We start from the raw sequence: 9,921 nt of genomic DNA, 5'->3' as shown, positions 1-9,921 counted from the left end.
ATTTACCGTAAGTTTTAAAAAAAAAAGCGCAAGTTCCATTGCTCACGTTTTGACTCTCACAAAAATAAGGAACAAAGTGCGTTCCTTTTCAGCTCAATACGGAACGCACACTTTTACATTCAAATACGGAACGATTCCGTTTTTCAAGGAACGGTTGGCAACTCTAAGTAGGAGTAGCAGCAGGAGCTCTGGGAGGAGTCATAGGAACAGTAGCAGGAGCGCTAGGAGAAGCAGCGGGAGCAGCAGTAACAGGACCATTAGGAGCAGTAGCAGTATCAGATGTAGCAGCAGCAGCAGAGCAGCAGGAGCAGCAGCAGGAGTTTTAGGGGCAGCAGTGGTAGTTGGAGCAGCAGCAGGAGAAGCAGTACTAGAGGTAATGGTAGCAGCAGTAGAAGTAATAGTAGCAGCAGTAGCAGGATTAGGAGGAGGAGCAGGCGGAGCAACAGCAGCAGAAGCAGCATTGGCAGAATTAGGAAGAAGAAAAGAAAGAGCATCAGCTTCAAGATTAAGAAGAGGAGAAGGAGAAGCAGCAGGAGCAGGATAATCTCTGGACAGGGAGGAACATGTCAGAGAGCAGCAGCAGCAGGAGGAGAAGCAGCAGATCTTCATCAGGAACTCCAGAACATTAGCAGAGATGACTTGTGGAGACGTGGAGAAACTGGTGAAGGAGATCATTGAACCCATGAAGAACGACTTGGAGGAAATGTACACCACATGTTGACATCGGGAGGAGAACCAGACTAAAGACCTGGAGGAGAAACAGAGTGAACTCTGGTGAAGATGATCCAGGATCTGATCCAGGATGTGATCCAGGTCGTTCCACACAGGAAGAGAGACAGAACTTAAGACGCCACGATCCACTCAGCTGATCGGAGCGACAGGGTTCTAGATCACTTCTTCCTGATGAAGAAGGAACTGATGAAGATCAGATGGAGTGAAACTTCTGGGCCACATTGTCATCTGGCTCTGCTAACTGCTAGCTGTACTGTTAGCTATGCTCTAGCTGTGTTGTTAGCTGTTAGCTCTGTTCTGGCTGTATTGTTAGCTGTTAGCTGTGTTCTAGCTGCATTGCTCGTTCTGCCAGGTTAGCCTTTTTATTGTTTCTGAAGAAAACCAACGATCCACCCAAAGGCGGAGTCCGCCACGGAATCAGCCACGGAATCCCAGAAGGCGCCGACCTGCCGCTGAGGGTAGAGACCCGGAGAACACACGGAACAACAGCACCGCAGACATGGAGACCAGACGATCCGAACCGAGGAACACAGACCAGAGAACCCCAACAGCTCAGAGCACCAGGGGACTGGACTCCATCAGGGAGGGGCCTCTGTCACGCTGTTTTCCCAAGTCCAGAGTAAGAATCTTCTTCCGTGGTCTAACTTAACTTTGACTCTCAGTTGGCAGAAAAATGACCTGCACACTTTTTGGAAAAACAAAGTACCTGAGGAGCGTGTTGTAATTCATCATAAATGAGTATCTAAGCTCCACAGGGATTATAGGAGTTTGGATTGTGTGTGAGAGTTCATTTTGGTGGATTTTATATGTTTTCATGATTAGAAAATGTCCAGAGCTTTTTGGTCTTCTTGCCTCTGCGAAGAGCAGTGTGGATTTTTTGATTCTGTTAACTAACTGGTCCGGTCTCACCCGCTGGCTGGACCTGGATCCAATAGGGTTCAGATCCCAGTGACCCGTCTCCATTAGTGCTGTGATGTTCAATGAACGAGCCGTTCGTTTGAACGGCTCTTTTAAGTGAACAACGAGAGCCGGTTCACAGCTGTCTGAGAGCCGTTCCTTTGCTCAAATTGTCCACGCTTCCTTCACGTGTCTCCTGAGTGTCTCCTGAGTGTCTCCTGAGTCCAGCTGTCTCCGCTGCCTTCATGTAAACGACCGAGTTTCAGTTTTCCGCGGCAGCTCCAGTCACCTGAACGCAGCAGCTAGCTAGCGGAGGAGGAGTGTCCAGAACCCGGAGAGGAGCCGGTGTTTTGGAAGAACTGGTTTCCCTTTTAACTGGAGACGGGGTTTCTTTCTCGTCCCTTGTTGCTGATAGATGTTAAAAACCAGACAAAAAGCTGTCGGACCTTTAATGAGTCTGATTTCAACACTGATGGCTACGAGCAGCAGCAGCAGGAAGGGCTACAGGAAGTCAGTCACCAGTTAGCAAGGAAGCCAGTTAATTTGAAACACCGTATTGACCCCTTTGTCAAAGGTTTTAGCAATGGAACACACACACACACCCACACACCCACACACACACACACACACACACACACACCCACACACACACACACACACACACACACACACACACACACACGCACCATAAAATGCTCAGTTAAAGGACATGTAGCAGCGTTTTGAAGCTGTTCTCTGGGGACGACGTGCACGGTGAGCCACAATGTAATGTGTATCAGAAAAACATCTGTTAAATCTGTCATTAAACAAACTAAAGAACCAGATGAAAACTCATAGCTGAAAGTAAAGAAAATCCAGCATATTTCTACGTAGAACTTTTTGCAGTGAATGGATCAGAACCTGAACACGATCAGTGTCCATGAAGCAGTTCAACATGTACTTTCTGTGATTACTCTGTTAATAAAGTCAAAAACTGCTTCTGTTTCATGTCTCCTGTGAAGGTAAGGAGGTGCATGTGGCATCAGAGGAACAGTTGGTGTCGTTTGCCGTCACGTCCTCGTCGTTGGCGTTGAACTTCAGGGACTCGTCAGTCTGGATCTCTTCCCTCCTCAGTCACAGCTTCAGGTTTTTTAATGTTTTTCCACATTTCCTGCCATGGAGGGACGAGAAAACGCCACAGCAGCACTTTGCACCGCGTCGTCCTGCTCCTCCGGGGTGAGACGCCCACAAGCGTGGCTGGAAAGACGTCCATCTGTCCTGCAGGACAAGACGTCCATCTGTCCTGCAGGACAAGACAAGAAACACTGGACAAAGTGTCCTACAGCAGGAGGAACACAGTCAGAATGTGTGGTGCTTCGACTGTGCTGACCACTCTGTCAGACTTCTGTGATTCTGTCCTTCGGTCTGGGATCACCGCCGTCCCGGGTCCAGGTCTGAAGACGGTCCTGACAGGCAGGAGCTGAACCTGAAATTGTGAACTCTGCTGGAACCGGGCCAGAAGAACCAGGAGAACCAGCTGACACTCGTCTCAGTCTCCAGCGATCAGATTCCCTGGAACCGCTGCGAGGAACCGCTGACGTTCTGCTGATTAGCAGGAACTTCTCAGGTGTGGAACGTGTTGAAACAGGAGCTGTGAGGGCGAGTCAGAGAACCTCAGGGAACCTCTGTGGAACAACACACTAAAAAATGTCGGGTTAAAAACAACCCAATAAAGGTTATTTTTTAACCCAACACTGGTTAAATATTGGACAGAACACATGCTGGGTTAGTTTGACCCAACAAGTTGGGTTGGTTTCCTTAAAGGTCCCTGACATATTCATTGTAAGCACCGCTAACAGCACTAAACTGTCACTTGAAAGTCACAGTGCCGGTCCGGCTCCAGAATTGTTTTGGAGAGAATTTGAGATGATGTGACGTAATGCGCCTCCTGCTGGCCTGATATCCTTAGGTTTCGTTTTGTCCGCCATGACTCCGCCAGACGCTCAGCAGCAACAACTGAGCAGTGCTGAGGATGGAGCTTCCAGACAGTAAGAACAGACCGGCTTCTAGCGCTGCAGCTCCACACAGACCCACCAGGCAGGAGAAACTTACAGGAGCGCAACCTAAAGAGCGAGGAAGGAGTTCCCCTCTTCCGTGCACGTACATGGACGCAAGCCACAGGCACGAGTGTTTCAGTAAGCTGCAGTTACACCCAAGGCCTGCAGGGGCCGCTGTTTTGCATAAAACGTGCAAACTCCTTAAAGCACCTTTAAACCAACAGCTGGGTTGTTGAAATAAAACAACTACAGGCTCAGTTTGATCACTCTGTGCTGCGCTGCAAACATTTGCTCAGTGTTTTTGTGCCGGTTGCACCGCTTCTCCTAGCATGACCAGACCGCCGCTAGCGCTGCACGCTAGTAGCTAAGCTACTCGGTTCAAACAGAACGTCAAACATGAAGCTCCAGGTCCATCCTCCACCTCTAACCTGTCAGTCTCCATCATCACACAGTTTGTCCTTGCAAACCGCCCCAGTGCATGATGGTCCAGGTTCCATGGAGCCAGCAGGACAAAATCATCTGCAAAATACAGAGATGAAATCCTGAGGTCCCTGAACCAGACCCTCTCTCTGGCCCCCCTGGTCCCTGAACCAGACCCTCTGTCTGGCCCCCCTGGTCCCTGAACCAGACCCTCTGTCTGGCCCCCCTGGTCCCTGAACCAGACCCTCTCTCTGGCCCCCCTGGTCCCTGAACCAGACCCTCTCTCTGGCCCCCCTGGTCCCTGAACCAGACCCTCTCTCTGGCCCCCCTGGTCCCTGAACCAGACCCTCTCTGGCTTTGTGGGCCATTTTCAAAATGGCTGCCCGCAGGTTGTCTTGAGAGGGCAGGGTGTGTGAGCCCATTCTTGAAAAAATCTCAAGTCCTCCTCAGCAGCTTCATCTGCGTCGCTCGCCCTGCACTGCTTTCTCAAGTGTCGCTCGCTCTCTGAAAGAAGTCTTGCAGTTGACAAACCAACAGACCTTCGTCCGCTGAAGTGAGTCCCTCACAGGCGGGACTAAAGCAGGTGATCGTCTGACTGGTGGGATTTTGTGGTCAAGGTGTCCTTTTAACCACGCTCTTCCAAGAGCTTCCCCTTCCTTCTCTGAATCGTCTGCAGTCTGGGTCCTCTCTCATCCTCTCTCATCCTCTCTCATCCTCTCTCATCCTCTCTCATCCTCTCTCATCCTCTCTCATCCTCCTCCTCACACTGTTCCAAACATTCTTCCCAGAATGCAGAATTTGCCTCTCTTGGGCCCCGCCACTGTCCACAGCGATCTCATTGGTGAATTCCATGTTTAAATGAGCATTCAGTACCTTTGGTTCCATCAAGACACTGAGAACATCCTCAGCTATATTTATCCGCCTCGACTTCACAGAGAGGAGCTGTTTTTCAGGGGTCTGGCGCTGCAGGAAGGCGCCTGAAGATGCAGGCCCTTCATTCAGTGTTGAGTGCTGCGAGTTAAGAAAGGAGGAAGGAAAACAATTAGGAAATCAGATGTGAATAATGATTGATTGATCTATTAATGAAAAGAAAATGCATCAACACATTATCATCAATCGATTAGCTTGCAAAGATGCTGATGTTATTGTGGCTCCAGATTTGTTGCTTTTCTGTTGTTCCTTGTACACACTAAAAACAGTTGGGTTACAGAATAACCCAATTTTACCCCGACTGCTGCTTCAGAAAAGGACGAACTCCTTTCTGGGTTATTTTAACCCGACAGGTTGGGTTCTTTTGTTGCAACCCAAATGTTGGGTTCTTCCTCACCCAACTATTGGGTTGCGCAGTTTAGTGCTCCCAACAGTTCGGTCAAAATAATTATAATAATAAATATATTTTACTGCTGGTTCATCCTACTCCTTCCCAACTACTTATCAGAATTATTTTTATTTTCAACGAGCGGCAGACACAGCAAAGGATGACCGAGTCTGCTCTTTAGTTTCACAAGCACACGAGTTTATTGTGATAAAATTAACCCAGTACACACCAGCGCCCTCCCCACAGGCGCACAGGCCAGGCCCCTCCCCCAAAGGCCCCCTGGCCCACGCTGCTCACATAAATGAAATAAAAATAAAGGAAAACATGGCAACAGCACAGAACACCAATCAACAAACACCCCCACAACAAACTGGCCCCAAACAGCCCAAAACTCAGTCCCGTTTCCCAGGCTCCTTTGCGGCGGAACACAGCCTGCAGGGCAGCGGCCCTCTGGCGCCCCCAGCGACCCCCGCGACGCCACAATAATAAAACAGGTCAAAGGGAGACGAGAGAAACTCAAGTTCAATCTGATACTTTCTAAAGAAGCTACCAGAAACTGCAGCTCCTCCTCAGTGCCTGATGCAGCTCAGGTCACCGTGGAGGCCTTTCTGCGCTCTCCCTCCCAGATCCCTCCTTTTTCCTCCACCTTTTCATGCCCCTTTCCTGTTGGATCCCTCTCGCCACGTCTTATTCTCGCTCGCCCCTCGCTGATGGAGCCAGACATGTGTCTCCGCTCGGCGGGCCGTCTCAGAATCACAAATACTCCATTGGTCCCAGAGGGAAACTGTTGATTGCATGCAGCAAAGAGCAAAGGGATGAGGAAGAAGCACAGCTGGGCTGATGTTGAAGCTGAGGACTCCACTTGTTCCTGGACTCCTGACACATGGCTGGTGTCACTGCTGAGCACTGCACATCACTGGAAACACAACACTGCTACATCCGAGCCATTTCCAGCTGCAGTGATGCGAGGGACGTTTCAAGGCTTTTTCTTTTTGTTTTTACCTCTGATGTTACATTTGCACCACTTGGAGCTCTGGGAGCAGTGATGTGAGACTCTGGGTGAGCAAAGCGCTGGTGTAGCTCTGTATAGTTTTTCACTTAGTTTGTTTCAAAGAGTTGCAGCTGACAAGCTAAAGAACGGCTCTAAATATACAGGCTTTTTATTGAAAATATTTGTATGAGTATTACTTTATTTCAGTTTTACATTTATATGTCCCTATTTGCAACCTATATTTACTTTTCAAGTTCCAAAACAGTTGGAATAAATAGTAGATTTTTTCAACTCAAATTGAATGATTTCTGTGTGTTTTTGGGCCCAGTGTGTTAATGAAGCAGGTTAAAATGAGAAAATAATTATCAGATCATATACATGAGGTTGTGGTGAAAAAAAAAACATACCAAGCAACATTTTTTTATGTGGTATAAAGGCAAAATCAGAAGTTTTCACCAACGGTCAAAACAGGCTGAGACTCCAGAGGGTTATTCCCACAACACTGCTGTGTGTGGTCAGAGTATCACACACAGCACGCTGCAGCATTTAGCACCTCTTTAAAAGGTAAAGGAAGCATTTCATGTCCTCAAGATGTGTGATTATAAATAATGTTAATGAGATTACTCCATAATATACCCCCCATCAAGAAACAAATAGCTTTTTAATTAAAAAAACAAAAAAAAACAAGCTCCTAACCCAAAGATGAGTTATCCTCTGAAAAACAACCCAAAAATGGTGCATAACCTTGAAAACCCAGAAATTGGGTTAAAATAATGTCCCTACAAGCCAGAAAATGGGCTACTCTTTATAGAAATAACACAAAATTTTAACTCAACACTAGCTGCACATAAATTGGGTTACCAGAATAACTCCACATGTTTTAGTGTGTATGTATTGGTTTTTTTAAATGTTCTGATTAAAAAGTAGGGATGCAGTTAATTGAGTGTCGCTTAATTGTCGATAAGAAATTACTCAAATTAAATAAATTAATTGCAATTAATTGCAAACCCGTAATTTGCTTCTAACAGACAGTCACTTATTTATTTTCATGTTTCAAGTCACATTAAAGCAGCCTTGTTGTGTCGTTGTTCCATTTGTGAATGTGTTGTTCCTGCTGTTCAGAACAAATCTTTTATTGAGAAATAGGATTTTCGTTTCCTCTTTCATAAGACAGACAAAGCTTTTTTGTAGAAAGGAACCTGTTGATTCAGAGGCAAATTCAGCTTCTCAGAGAAACTGGTGCTTCGATCGATCGATCATTGATTGAGAGGATGAAACAAATATTGATTAACGAATTACTGGATAATTTGCACCCCTTTGAAAAAGTAATCTGAAATGATGGCTCTGATTGACAGGTTGTTTAACTGGTCAGAAATCTGTCAAAATAAAAATTAAAAGGGAATCAGAAAGGTTCCGTTTCTGGCTCTGAGTCGGATGACTCGTCAGACATGAGCGCTGAGCCCTTTGCCTGGCAGCATTAGACCCGCAGTTTCTCAGTTCACTCTGTTCATACAGCCGGGACACTGTTACTTCACTACAGCATTATGACTGTAATCACCAATGTCAAACTGGAATTCTTCCACCGGACCTGTGGATGCTTGTCCATGAGGAAGAACAGATCTTTGCCTGTCGTTCCGCCTCCATTTCTTCTTCTGATTTGGTGATAAGTGCGTCTCTCAAAGCTGAGCCATCCCATCTCAACCCGCCGGGTGACTCTGACTGCGACTGTCCTGCCAGCACCGCGTTCTGCCGGTGGTAGCAGAGTCTCCCCGGTCCTCCAGCCTGAGCCTTCTGTTCCCCAAGAGGACAGACTTCACTGTCTCTGTTCCCGCTCGGCTTTCATTTGTTGCAGCTCTCTGACGACAAAACGCCTTTAGTGCAAGCCGGGCCCCATGTCTTGTGATAAACTGTCCTAATTCTCCGTCAGTCAGACCACGAATGACGCTGACGCTCTGTGAAAAGACGGGTAAGCCACAGAAACGTCTGAAACACGGAGAAGCTACAGCAAAACCACTTTGTAGCCCAGCATACAAAGCATATTTCATATTCACCTTGTCGTCTCCTCGTTGATTAGTTACACTTTCCGGTATATTTGGGCCTCAGAAAGGATAACAAGTCTTCCTCTGCCATTCTGAAGGTGAGGGAGGGGTGAGCCGGGAGGCTGGAGCAGCTCTGTGGCCTCAGACACTGAGCCTGGATGGAGCATCAGGAAGGAGGGAAGCCTTTCAGGCGCACCAGAAACTTTCAGGTGCTCACCTGAAGCATTTCAGGTGAGCACCTGGATTTTTTTTTTTTTATTTAATTTTTTGCATATCCCGTTAGGGGCTCCGTATTTTTCTGTTTTGATGTAAAAAAAATGTGGAGGTTTTGCCACTGAAATTATTCACTTCTCAGCTCGATTCTGTTGGATTGAACTTTTATGTTTTAATTGCAACTTTATGTTTCTTGGTCTCAGCTCTCTTTTTGTTTGCAAAACCTTTTTTGATTGATTGAATAATAAAGAAACAACATTTTCTCCACCGCACGCCACCTGGCTTCAGAACCTTGAATGGGAGCTTTGTTAACGTGAGACTGTGGAGCCCAGCGAGGCGGCGACGTGTCGACACAGAGAGCAGGACAGCAGCCAGGCAGCGGTGAAGCCTGACCACCTGACCACCTGACCACCTGACCACCTGACCACCTCACCACGCCACGCCGGAGGACGAGCCGGACGAACGGGACCGACAGGCCACTGCCCCCCCCCCCCCCCCCCCCCCCCCCCCGTGAATATCACTGCAGCTGAAAGAGCAAAACTTAAACAGCGACACGAGGATGAAGGAAAGCTGTTCTGCAGAAGTTACAACAAAGTCATGGATCACAGAAGAAATTCAACAATAAAGATCACTCTGGTGGAATCTTAACTCTCATCTTCATTCACTTGTCTTTTTGTTTATTTGCTCGGATCAGGTCCTGACAGGTCAGGAGCTTCAGACGAGCCGCTGGATGATGAGGGTCAGAGAGCAGACCCCCCCTACTCCTGGTCCCTGAACCAGACCCTCTCTGGACCCTGGTCCCTGAACCAGACCCCCCCCTACTCCTGGTCCCTGAACCAGACCCCCTCTGGACCCTGGTCCCTGAACCAGACCCCCCCTCGCTCCTGGTCCCTGAACTGGAATGAAGACGGTCCTGACAGGCAGGAGGCTGAACGTGAAAGTGTGAACTCTGCAGGAACCGGATCCAGAAGAACCAGAAGAACCAGCTGACACTGGTCTCCGTCTCCAGGGACCAGATTCCCTGGAACCGCTGCGAGGAAGTGCTGACAGGACCAGCAGCCGCTCAGGTGTGGAATGTGTCGAAACAGGAGCTGTCAGAGAACCTCCGGGGGATTCTGTGGAACCAGGAAGAGAACGCCGACTCTGGGTGTGACTGACGAGGAGCTGAGGACCGTCAGGGCTGCTGGACCGACAGGACCGACCCGAGCTCTGCAGGAACTGTCTTCATGTCACATGATCAGCTGGTCCAGATCAGCTGGTCCAGATCAGCTGGTC

The sequence above is a fragment of the Salarias fasciatus genome (assembly GCF_902148845.1).
Source record: "Salarias fasciatus chromosome 7 unlocalized genomic scaffold, fSalaFa1.1 super_scaffold_4, whole genome shotgun sequence".
In the NCBI taxonomy this organism is placed as follows: domain Eukaryota; kingdom Metazoa; phylum Chordata; class Actinopteri; order Blenniiformes; family Blenniidae; genus Salarias; species Salarias fasciatus.
Note: the sequence above shows the minus strand (reverse complement) of the source record.